This window comes from Balaenoptera ricei, chromosome 20 (genome assembly GCF_028023285.1).
Source record: "Balaenoptera ricei isolate mBalRic1 chromosome 20, mBalRic1.hap2, whole genome shotgun sequence".
Lineage (NCBI taxonomy): Eukaryota > Metazoa > Chordata > Mammalia > Artiodactyla > Balaenopteridae > Balaenoptera > Balaenoptera ricei.
In genome coordinates, this window is record NC_082658.1 from 7172049 (window position 1) to 7184045 (window position 11997).

The 11997-nt window shown below is 54.7% G+C and overlaps 1 pseudogene; it reads left to right on the forward strand.

The window, feature by feature from the left end:
- Positions 1–977: 977 nt before the first annotated feature.
- LOC132355845 (E3 ubiquitin/ISG15 ligase TRIM25-like) lies at positions 978–8442 on the forward strand (annotated as a pseudogene).
- Positions 8443–11997: the final 3555 nt, after the last annotated feature.

Below are 11997 nucleotides of genomic sequence, written 5' to 3' on the forward strand. Positions count from 1 at the left end.
CATTCGTGATCATAGTTGCAAAAATCCTAAGAAAATAGTAGCAAATTGAATCCAGCATATATTAAAAGCACAGCATGTTATGACCAAGAAGTGTTCATTCCAGAATGCAAGGTTCATTTAATAGTTGAAAATCGATAAATATAAATTCACCACATCAGCAGAATAAAAGAGGCAAAGCTTATAATCATCTCAAATGATGCAGAAGAAGAATTAGATAAAAGTCAACAACCATTCCAGATAAAATCTCTTAGCAAACCAGGAAGAAAAGGGAGTCTACAGAATCTGATACAGGTATCTACAAAAAACTTAACAGCAAACATCATACTTAATGGAAAAATGCTGAAAATGTTTCCTCTGAGATAAGGAAATGAGAGAAGGATGTCTTCTGTTTACCATTCCTATCCGATAAGTGGAACCAAGCTAACTTTTTGGAGTAAAAGAGTGATATATTGTAAACTTTTCAAGGCATATATCCTGTCGGGCTGGAAGGACTGGGAAACAGAAACACTGACAAGAAACTATCACAGTGATAAGAGTCTTCCTCTGCATTCATCCCTTTTTTCCTTCTCAGGGTCAGAACCACAGTGGGAAGCAACAATCTTTAGGATGACCAATCAGATAACGTTTGGATCACTCAACTTCAGATCAAGGAGCCTTGAAGTATCTTCTACAACAACCCTGTTGATTCACAAGAGAACCATGGTCCCGAGAGATTAAACCAGTTGCCCAAGATCCCACTGCCACTTAGTTACCATCTTCCCTCTCTGGTTGGTAATGCGAGTCCCCCAAGTCCACTGCAAGGGGCCCCAGGTGCAGCAGTGGCTCCGCCTCTTGGGATGAAGGCTCTGGAGCAAGGAATCTCTTGGGCGGGGCAGAACGCATCAGCACTGCAGCGTGTCCGGTGGCACGCCTTTTGCCCTGCTGACATCACAAGCAGAATGCTGGGGCTGGTCACGGTTGAATTGTGACATCAGGGAGCAAAATTGCAGGCAGTGTCGAGGAGGGGGGCCAACTTGATGGGGAGACCGCAAAACAGCAGCCAAAGGGAAAGGTGAGAAGGTGGTCATCAAACCTCAGGAGATGTAAAGGGCTGGGGTGAGGGCACACTGGACTGGTGGGGCTCCTCCCCGCACTGGTGAAGTGCGGGCAAGACCCCTACGCCTGAATGCCCAAGGGTTCTTTTTTCTCCCTCCGTAGGGCAGCCAAGCCTCTGGCTCTTCTTGACATACAGAGAGTTTCACGTAAGTACTTGTGTTTTGACCTTTCTTCTGAAGGGCCAAGGAAGTGGTTCCTTTCCCTTGTCACGATGTGACTTCTTCCTCCCACCCACCTTCTCGTCCAGGAATTAGAACAGGGACAAGGAGATCACAAGCCCCAATTTATGCCCCCATGTGGGTTGACCGATGGCACAGTCCCTGTACCCCATGGGCAGACAGCTGCTTCCGAGGGAAGAACTGGTGTATCTCTCAAAGGGCCCCACAACTCCTGCCTTGGCTTCAACACAGCTTTGCTCTATCTTCCCAGGGCCAGTCCAGGACCAAGTCCCAGCCCTGCAGCCCCCTGCCCAGCCCTCAAGACCTCCCCAAGGCCAGTTCCTGATGAATGACAGCGACAATCTCCCCACATTGGAGGGCCAAGTCCTCTGCCCCGTTTGCCTGGGGGTGTTCCGCAGCCCGGTCACTACCGCCTGCGGGCACAACTTCCGCAGGACCTGCCTCCAGGGCTTCTGGGACCACCAGGCAGGCAGCTGTGGGAGAGACGCTCTGTTGCCCCCAGTGCCGAGAGAGCTTCCCCTCCAGGCCTCGCCTCTGCGAGAACGTCACCCTGGAGGAGATGGTGACCTGTTTCACCCAGGCCGAGGGCCAGGCCTTGGGGGCCTCACAGAACCTGGCCGGGCCCAGAGACGTGCCCTGCGACTTCTGTGCCCCAGAGAAGCTCAAGTCAGTCAAGTGCCTGCAGTGCATGGCCTCCCTGTGCGAGAAGCACCTGCGCCGCCACTTCGAGGGCCAGGTGTTCCAGGGCCACCAGCTGCTGGAGCCCGCGTGGGACCTCAAGAGCCGGCTGTGCCAGAAGCACCGCAAGCTACAGAGGCTGTACTGCCGCACGGAAGGCAGCTGCGTGTGCGGGGCCTGCCTGCTGAAGGAGCGCAGGAACCACGACACCATCCCCCCGGAGGAGGAGCGTGGCAGCAAGGAGGTGAGGCCGGAGCTGGGGGGCTGCGGGGAGGGCGGGGAGGAGCCCGGGCACTCGGGAGTCCTCCTGGAACGTGAAAGTCTCTCAGAAGCTCCGGGCACACCTTTCCTCGGAGGAAAGTTATGCAGCCATTACAGCGATGGTCACGATGGGGCTTCCCTGGCGGTCCAGTGGTTGACACTCCGCACTTCCACTGCAGGGGGCACAGGTTCCATCCCTGGTCTGCGAACGAGGCTCCCACATGCGGCGCTGCGTGGCCAAAAAAAAAAAAAAAAAGATGGTCACGAGCGTCCTGCCAGGACATGAAAAGTGCTGGCAAGTTGAATGAATAAGGATCCAAAATTATTTGTGATGAATCCTATTTAAATTTTTTTTGCACAGAAAAAGGAAAGGCTGAAAGAGAACATATCAAAATACAAACATGTCATGTTCAGTTGGGCAAATCCCTTCCTTTTTTCTTATTGATTGATTGATTGATTGATTGATTTTTTGGCTGTGCTGCATCTTTGTTGCTGCGCGCGGTCTTTCTCTAGTTGTGTCGAGCGGGAGCTACTCTTCATAGCGGTGCACGGGCTTCTCATTGCGTTGGCTTCTCTTGTTGAGGAGCATGGGCTCTAGGGCACATAGGCTTCAGTAGCTGTGGCACACAGGCTCAATAGTTGTGGCTCATGGGCTCTAGAGTGCAGGCTCAGTAGTTGTGGCGCACGGGCTTAGTTGCTCCGCAGCAAGTGGGAATCTTCCCAGACCAGGGCTCGAACCCATGTCTCCTGCGTTGGCAGGTGGATTCTTAGCAACTGTGCCACCAGGGAAGCCCCCTTTTTTCTATTTTCAAATTTTGTTTACTGTATTTGTATTGATTTTACAATGGAATACTTATGTTTTAGACATTCTATCATGTATATTCTAGAACTGTGCTATTCCAACGTAGCCACCTGTTGATGGTCCCTGGCAAGAATGGAGCTTGTGCGGGAATGTAAGCCAACTCATCACACTCTTCAGTTCAGCTGATGCTTTTCTCATAGCAAGACTTTCTCAACAAAGGAAGCAGCGCGTTGATTTACAGTCTGGCAGGAGCTTCTTCTTTTGTTGTGGGTCAACAACAGTTCATAGACAGGCCCTTGGAATAGCACTGTCCTCTAGTAGATTGTAAAACATGACAATGCCCACCTCTGGAATAGGTGAGACTAAAGGCTTATGTGGAACTTGGAAACATAATGCTGCCTGGGCCTGGCAGCGCTGCCCAGGGAGCCAAGGTCTCCATATCTGATGGGCCCCTCCTCGCCCCACTGCCTCTCAGGCTTCTCAAGTCACTGAACCCTCCACAGCAGCTTCTTGTGATCTGAAACCCAATGGTCATCACCGTCAGGAACAAAGAACCTGATACCTAAGAACGAGGAGAGAGTCTCTCAGGGAGTGAGAGAACAGGAGCGGAGGGGTGGCCCTCAGGGAATTCCCTGGTGGCCCAGTGGTTAAGACTCCGCAGTTCCATTGCAGGGGGCACGGGTTCGATCCCTGGTCGGGGAACTAAGATTTCGCATGCCATGCCACGTGGCCAAAAAATAAAAAAAAGAGGGGTGGCCCTGGGCCATCTACCCTTCAGCTCTGCCCATCCTCATTCTCATTCAAACCTCTTAAGAATGTAAGAGGTGAGGACTTCCCTGGTGGCACAGTGGTTAAGAATCCACCTGCCAATGCAGGGGACATGGGATCGATCCCTCGTCTGGGAAGATCCCACATGCCGCGGAGCAACTAAGCCCGCGAGCCACAACTACTGAAGCCTGTGTTCCCTAGAGCCCATGCTCCGCAACAAGAGAAGCCACCGCAATGAGAAGCCCATGCACCGCCATGAAGAGTAGCTCCCGCTCGACGCAACTAGAGAAAGCCCGTGCGCAGCAACGAAGACCCAGCGCAGCCAAAAAATAAATAAATAAATAAAATTGATCCTTTAAAAAAAAAAAAAAGAATGTAAGAGGTGCGTCTCTTCTGGGCCTGATGTGGGGCTGCTTACAGAAGGGCTTCTGCTAGGGCACCTCTCTGAATCAGTGGCTCTCTCCTCTTCCACCCCACCCTCTCACCCCAGATCGAGGTTCGGAAGGTCCAGGCCAACGTGGAGAACCAGATGCTGATCATCACCTCTGACAGCCAAAAGCACCGGGGCTAGGTGGCTTTTCTCTCGGTAAGGTTGGTCCACCCCCAGCCCCGGCCCAGGCTGAGGGGACCTCTCAGGGCTTGGAGGGAATGGGGTGAGGCCAGGAAGACAGAGAAGGGATGCCTAGGCAGAAGACAACGGCGGTACTGGCGTGGGGCTCAGAGATGCCTCTCTATACGCCCTTCCACTTCCAGAGCGACCAGCAATTTCTGCAGGCAAGGCCCCACCCTACCCCCACCTCTGCCCCAAGCCCATCACAACCTCCACTAGGCCACAGTGGCTGTGCCTTTGACATCCCTAACCTAAGATGTCCAGAAAACCAGGCGGAGGGGAGAAAGATGTCCAGGTTTGAACATGGGCAGCTTTTCCACCTGCCCCATGGTTCTGGGGACCGCTAAGCCCCTGGCGTAAGCAGGAGTTCCTGGAATCTGCTTGGGGCCTGGCTAACAAGTGGTATTGCCAGCCCCGCCCTGCACGCAGGAGTTCCCCAGTCTGAAGCACTTCCCGGCCTGCGTGGAACCCCTGATGGGCACCAACTGTGAGGAGAAGCAGAGCTTCCTCCAGCTGCCAGAGACCTTGGCAGAGCTCCAGACCCGGCTGGTGGACGTGGGTCTCAGCTTCATCAACCAGCTCTTCCTGAAGGGTTAGTTAGTACCTGGTTGCCTGGGACTCCTGGAGACTGACCTGCATTCTGGGTGTGGGACGGCCCTACAGGGCAGTGGTTGGGATCCCGGGCACTTGTAGAGAACCCTGCCTGTCTGTGTGCACCTTCCCCAGGTAACTCAACCTCCTGGAAGCCCATGCCTCTCTCTGGAAAGATGCTGGGCTGTGAAAGTGTCCTCAGCAAAGCCCCTCCATCTTCCCCAGGCAGCAAGATGAACTCCTATGAGGTGCTGCCCCCAGCTGTGGACAGGGAAACACTTCTCAAGTGTGAGTCCTCAGTACTGGGGTCCAGCCCCAGGGGTGGGAAGGAAAGGAACAGGGCCCTTGGGTGCCTTGACTTACTGAGCCCCACCTCCATTCAGGCCAGGGCTCCAGAGAGGTGCCAGCTCTCTCCTGCCCTGACCTCGCACTCTGGACTGGAGACCTCGGAAGGACTCGGCCCGTGACTCCAGGGCCCCGATAGGAAGGGGAGAAGGCTGTCCTGTCCCAGCCCCATGGGTGGGCAAGGCCTCACCTACCACCCAGAGGCCGGCTCTGCAGCCCCCCGTGGCCCTGATATGGCACAACCTCTGCCCTCAGCTGGGTGCCTGCTGACCTCCCCTGGCCTTTAGCCAAGCCAGCTTGGATGACCCAGTCCATTTCTTCCTCAGCCAATTTCCCTTTTCATTTAATGTCCCTGCAGCCCCTCTCCCAGGCTGGGCTAGGGGCCAAGTGATTCTCTAAGAAATCATCGGTGATTTCTCTGAGATCTCCAGGGTCAAGGTTGCATTGCCTTTGATGAACCCTTCTGAGCGACCTCCTCTAGGAGCTCTTGACTCTCCCTCAGTCCCACTCAATCGTGTGTCCTGAACAAACAAAAAAGGAGATCACGTTAGGGTTTTGCGGGGGTGGGGGCAGATAGGAGGACTCTTGGTTCTCAACTTCTCTAGGAAGGCAGACCTTTGGACAGCACCCAACTCATCATTCCTCCGGACTATGTCAGCACCCCCAGGGGGCCACAGTTGGAGACTTAAAGAGGCGGGTATAGAGGGGCCACTCCTGGGAGCTGGGGGTGGAAGCATTCGGTGACTTCTGTGCAGAAGCCATGCGGCTTCGGCCCCTCCCCCCTCCGGGCCTCCAGCGCTCCGCGCCCCGGGCCAATGACCCTGGCCTCCTTTCCCGTCCCCCTTGCCCCAGGTTATTGCAGCCTGAACCTCGACCCCGCCGCGGCCAGTGAAGAGCTGTTCCTGCTCAAGGAGGCCCCCTCGGTGCTGAACCTGGGCACCCTCCTGGAGCCCCGCGCCGCGGCGGCCCCGTCCCGGCGGCTTCAAGCAGTGGCCGCAGGTGCTGTGCTCGCGCGGCCTGGCGGAGGGCTGCCACTACTGGGAGGCCGAGGTGTCTGACTCGTGGGTGTGCCTGGGCGTCACCTACCGCCGCAGCCCCCCGCCCAGCGGCCGCCCGCGCCGCAACATCATCTACCTGCTGGGCCGCAGCCCCTACTCGTGGTGCCTGGAGTGGGACTCGCTCAGCTTCTCCGTGCGGCACAACGACACGCAGACGGTCTGCACGGCGGCCAGCACCGCACGCTCGGCGTGGCGCTCGACTGCGGCGCCGGCTGCCTCTCCTTGTACGGCGTGGCGGGCGGCGTGAGCCTCCTCTACCGCGTCCTGGCCGCCTTCCTGGAGCCGCTCTACCCCGCGGTCAGCCATGGTCAGCAGCGGCGCCTCGGTCACGCTCAAGCAGCGCCCGGAGGCGTAGGCGGCGGCCAATAAAGCTGGACTCGAGCGCTGGCTGGCCCGCTGGGAGGGGCGCGCCGGGGAGGGTGGCCGGCCCGCGGGGACCCCCGGCCCGTGGCTGAGGGGTGGGCGGCGAACCTGCCTCCCGACCCGCTGCCTGGACTTGACCTGCGGCGCCTGCCCAGTGGTCCCGGGAGGTCCTGGGAATCCCAGAAAACAAGCCGACCCCTCTGGCCTCACCGTCACGGGAGAAGGGCTCTAAACCAGAATGGAGAGCCCCCGGGACTGGGGACAGCCCTGTGGCCTCCGGGGTGGCGGGGGGGGCGGTTCCTGACCAGGATGCACGGCCTCCCCCGCCCTTGAGTTCCCAAACCCCATCAGAGGTTCTCCAGGTCGGTCCTGGCTACTCAGCACCAGGGCCTTGTTGCCCGAGAATGGGCGGGGCTCGGACCCGGTGGCTTCTCTCCGGCTCCTCCCCCACAGCTGGCCAGACTTGAGAGTTGGCACCTGACCCACCGGGGTAGAGGTGTTCTGTCTGTGTTACTGGCTTAATTGGAGGCTGGGAAGTTAAGCCAAGGAATCCAGGACTATCCCAGACCCCACCCCCCCCGGAAAAAAAGGCGAGGGCCTAGGTCCAGGCGGGGCTGGGGCCCCTGACCCTGCCGTCCAGCAGACTTTCTCACACAGCAGGTGTTGTACAGCTTGGAGAGGGTGTGGAACTGAGGCTGTCCGGGCGGGAAACCTCAACAGCCCTGCACCCTCCCCGGTGTTCCTGAAAGCTGTTTTCCCCGCCCCCGTCCCTAAGCGGACGGCACTCAGCTCCCGTGGGTAGCACTGCCCGAAAGCAAAGGGGCTTCGTCCACATCCAGGCCTCTGCCATCTGACCTGCCCAGCAGCGTGTGTAGAAGTCAGCAGGAGAGGCTGGGCCTGGGCTGGGCCCCTGCCCTGCGACCCTGGCAGGAGTGTGACTGGGCACCCGGCCCCTCTGGGGAGGCAGCCTGGGCATTTCCAGCCTCAGCCAGTTACTTGTTCCTGCAGCTTCTCAGGTGAGGGCCTCGGTAGGGTTAATGATTGACTCTGAAGAGGAAATGATACAAGTCACAGGGGAGAAAATCCCTGGGGCAACGTCATCCAGAACCAGGGTGTGCCTGAACTCCATCCCCGCCTGGCCTGTTCTCGGAGACATTGGTGACCCTAGTTTCTCACTGGGGGGGGCCGTCATTGTGGAGCCTGGCAGGGCAGCTGCGCAGCAGGTGTTGGGTGCACTCTGACGGCCTCGCGGGATGGGGGGCCCTTTGGCTGCCTTGAGCCTGGGCTGTGGCTCATGTCGACCTTCCTCCCTGGAGGCTCCGCTCAGCACCAGTCCAATCACTTTCATCCTCACAGGCTGCTACTGGTGTGGATGGGTAGGAATGAAATCTAAACTTTTTCCCTTTGTTCAACAGAAAGCTTGCACGCCAAAATGCTTAAATCTTGCCTCCTCGCCCCCAAAATCTGTTCCTCCTGGGCAAGAGGCTGCACACTTCCTAATCTATGGGCTGAGGTCAAGAAATGCTGAGGGGACTTCCCTGGTGGCGCAGTGGACAAGATTCCTTTGCTCCCAAAGCAGGGGGCCTGGGTTCGATCCCTGGTCAGTGAACTAGATCCCATATGCATGCTACAACTAAGATTTCGCCTGCCACAACTAAGGAGCCGGCAAGCCGTAACTAAGGAGACCGCCTGCCACAACTTAAGACCCAGTGCAACCAAATAAATATTAAAAAAAAAAAAATGCTAAGAAGGTAACTGTGTAGCTGCGTGGATCTGAGTCCTTCCCCATCAGGGAGCTGACAAGGGGGGCTACCCTCGCCAGCTCCTCCTGGTTCTGAGGGACACTTCACATGGTGTGTGTTGCTGGAACGGTGATGCCCTCAGGCACACATTGGTGTGAAATCCGTATCAGAAGCATGTCATTTGCTTTCTTAAACAGTTCCTGATTTGAAGTTCCTAGGCCCCTAGGGACCCACAATGGTAGTTCTGGGGGTCGTCAGATACTTGCCAATATTTCAAAAAGCCAAATGGCAAGTAGGCCTGCATGTCAGTGAGGTTGGCCAGCAAATCAAAATGTCAGGGTTCCTGGCTCAGAATTTGCCTCCTGGGGGAAAATATCAAAGCGGGAGCTTCGGGGTGCAGGATCAGCCAGTGCTGATAATCCACATTGGTGAATCCTGGCCTTGCCATTTCCCCCACTGTGCAGAGAGCAGGGAGGGGACTGTCCCTGGAATGCCACCCACACACTTCTCATGCCTTCCTGCTCCTGCCTTAGCACTCAACTAATGTGTTTTTTAGGGACTTCCCTGGTGGCGCAGTGGTTAAGAACCAGCCTGCCAATGCAGGGGATACGAGTTCGATTCCCTGGTCCGGGAAGATCCCACATGCCGCGGAGCAACTAAGCCCGTGCACCACAACTACTGAGCCTGCACTCTAGAGCCCGCGAGCCACAACTACTAAGCCCACGTGCTGCAACTACTGAGGCCCACGCGCCTAGAGTCCGAGCTCGGCAAAAAGAGAAGCCACTGCAATGAGAAGCCCACGCACTGCAACGAGGAGCAGCCCCCGCTCGCTGCAACTAGAGAAATCCCGCGTGCAGCAATGAAGACCCAACGCAGCCAAAAAATAAATGCAAAAAAAAAAAAATTTTTTTTTTTAATGTGAATCCAGACAGGCTGTAAACTAATCTGTCCCCAAGGATTATTCCACTTAAAAAATTCCCATGTTATTCCTTACAAGAAGACTATGTTCCTGTATTACTTGGATAATTTTTAAATTAACCTTTTTGCATATTCTATAAAAGTAATTTTGCTTTTTTTAAAAGAATAATCTGTATTTTTTTTTAAATATTTATATTTGGCCATGTCGGGTCTTAGTTGTGGCCCACAGAATCTTTCATTGCTTCTCTCTAGTTGTGGCATGCAAGCTTAGTTGCCCCGCTGCATGTGGGATCTTAGTTCCCCAACCATGGATCGAACCTCTGTTCCCTGCATTAGAAGGCAGATTCTTAACCACTGGACCACCAAGGGAATTCCAAAAGTAACTTTGCTTTTATTTAACAAACACATAGTTCCTACTACATGCCAGGCCCTGTTCATGGCAAATGAAATGTTCATGGCAAATATGAATTCATTTAATCCTAACAACCCTATAAATAGGTATTAATTCTCCCCATTGTATGCAGGAGGAAACTGAGGATGAGAGGCTAAGTGGCTTGTCCCAAGGTCTTGAAGGTACATAAATTGGAGAGCCAGGATTTGAACCCAGACAGTCTGCTTTTTCAATCACTATGCTATACCACCTCTTCAATAACACATTCATTATAGAAAATGTACACAATATAGAAACACAAAAGAAAATAACATATTCCTATCATGATCCTACTGAGGCAGGAGATAGGTGGGCCCCAAGCTAGACATTTATAACTGGCCTCCTGTTCACACTTCTTGGGGTGAGAAGAAGATGGGCTCCAGGCCACACATTCGTTACCAGCCCCCTGTTTACATTTCCTGAGGCAAGAGACAAACGGGCTCCAGGACTACATATTTATGACCAGACTCCTGTCTATATTTCAAGATCTGCACTTCGATATAAGAAACAACCAGAAAAAAAAAAAGAAACAACCGGAATAGGGTAGATAACCGGACATTGGACGCTTTTATGGCAGGGACAGAGAGGGGCTAAACCCTGTTAAAAGATCAAGAGGTCATATATTTCCCATCTTTGGGGCAAGGGAAACATTGCACATGTGCAGAAAGGCTCCTTGGGGGTCAAAGAGGAGGGAGCACCACCCCATAATATGTGATGCTAAGGCGGTCCCATAGGCCTCTGGGCTGTAATCCATCTTGGAAAAAGAGTTGTGCACGCATGTTGGGGCGGGTCCTAGGGCAGGGCAGGTGTGGTGGCTGGGATTCCTAGTTTTCATCCAGGCTACCCAGGTTCAATTCCTGGGCAGGGAATTAAGATCTCGCTTCATGCCACCACTCACTGCTGCCTCTCTGAGATCACTACTGCCTTCCCCCACAGATAACCTCTCCTGGAGAATTTCCTTGCAGTCTTTTTTTTTTTTTGGCCATGCTTTACGGCTTGTGGGATCTGAGTTCCCAGACCAGGGATCAAACCTGTGCACCCGACAGTGCAAGTCCTAACCACTGGACCACCAGGAAATTCCACCTTGCAGTCTTCTTTTCTGATACAGATGTAGATGTTGAAGATGTAGGTAGCTAAAAGATAGTTACAACTCGTATCGTGCATTTTCCAAAGTTACTTTCAAAATACAAAAATGGCTTGTTCACTCACTGGCTGCATAATATTACATCCTACACATCTGACCTATATCTTTGTTTTGTCTTTAACTCCTTCCCTGATTCCCTCTAGAGGTGGGTGGCAAGTGGCAACCCAGCCAAAGCCACAGATGTTGCTTCCTGGATGTTACCGCAAGTTTGACTCAGGAGGGGAAGGGTTAAAGTACGGAGCTGAAGGAGGCTGGCAGCAGCAACGGTTCCCCCCCCCCCCCCCCCCCGGTCGTCTCACCATCCCATCCCACAGGTGAGGACAGAGCGGGAAGCAGGATCAGATGGCAGGAGCCTAGGGAAGGAGCCTTAACCCTTCCCTCCCCCAGGAGAGGGTGTGCTCAGGCTGGAGGTGGAAGGGAGAGGATGTTTGCGGGAGCCTCTGGCAGAGGCCGTGCCTGGCGTGCAGTGGGTCCCTGATGGCTGTCAGGAGCATCTCACCCAAGAGAGCTTATGCTCAACTCCTCCCTCTTCCAGTGAGGAAGGCACCTGGTGGTAACCTGGACCAGGTCCCATCAGCTCAGGAGAGGTGGACACTCTCCAGCCTTCCCTGCTGGCCCAATCCCACCCCACCCCACCCCCACTCCTTGCCAAACATCAGTCTTCAGTAGTTTTCATGGGCTTCATCACCAGCCCCCACTCCATTCTACTCTCCAAAGCGCTTGCCTCCTGGCCTTTGCACCTGCCATCGGCCCTGCTGGGAGACCTCTTCCACCCTCATCCCCTTCCTTACTCCTCCTCATTACTTATTATTTTGTCCTCCTTAGTCCTTAAGTCTCAGCTAAGACGTGCTGCGTCACAGCAAGCCACTCTTGAACCCTCCTCTCCCTAAGCCAGGTGGGCTTCCCCCTCTCCTGCCATCACCTCTGCATGCATCCCTCCTCGCACCCACCTTGTTTAATGTGGGAATTCTCCATCAGACCAGCGCCAGGCTGGGTATTTCATCTCTGTCTCC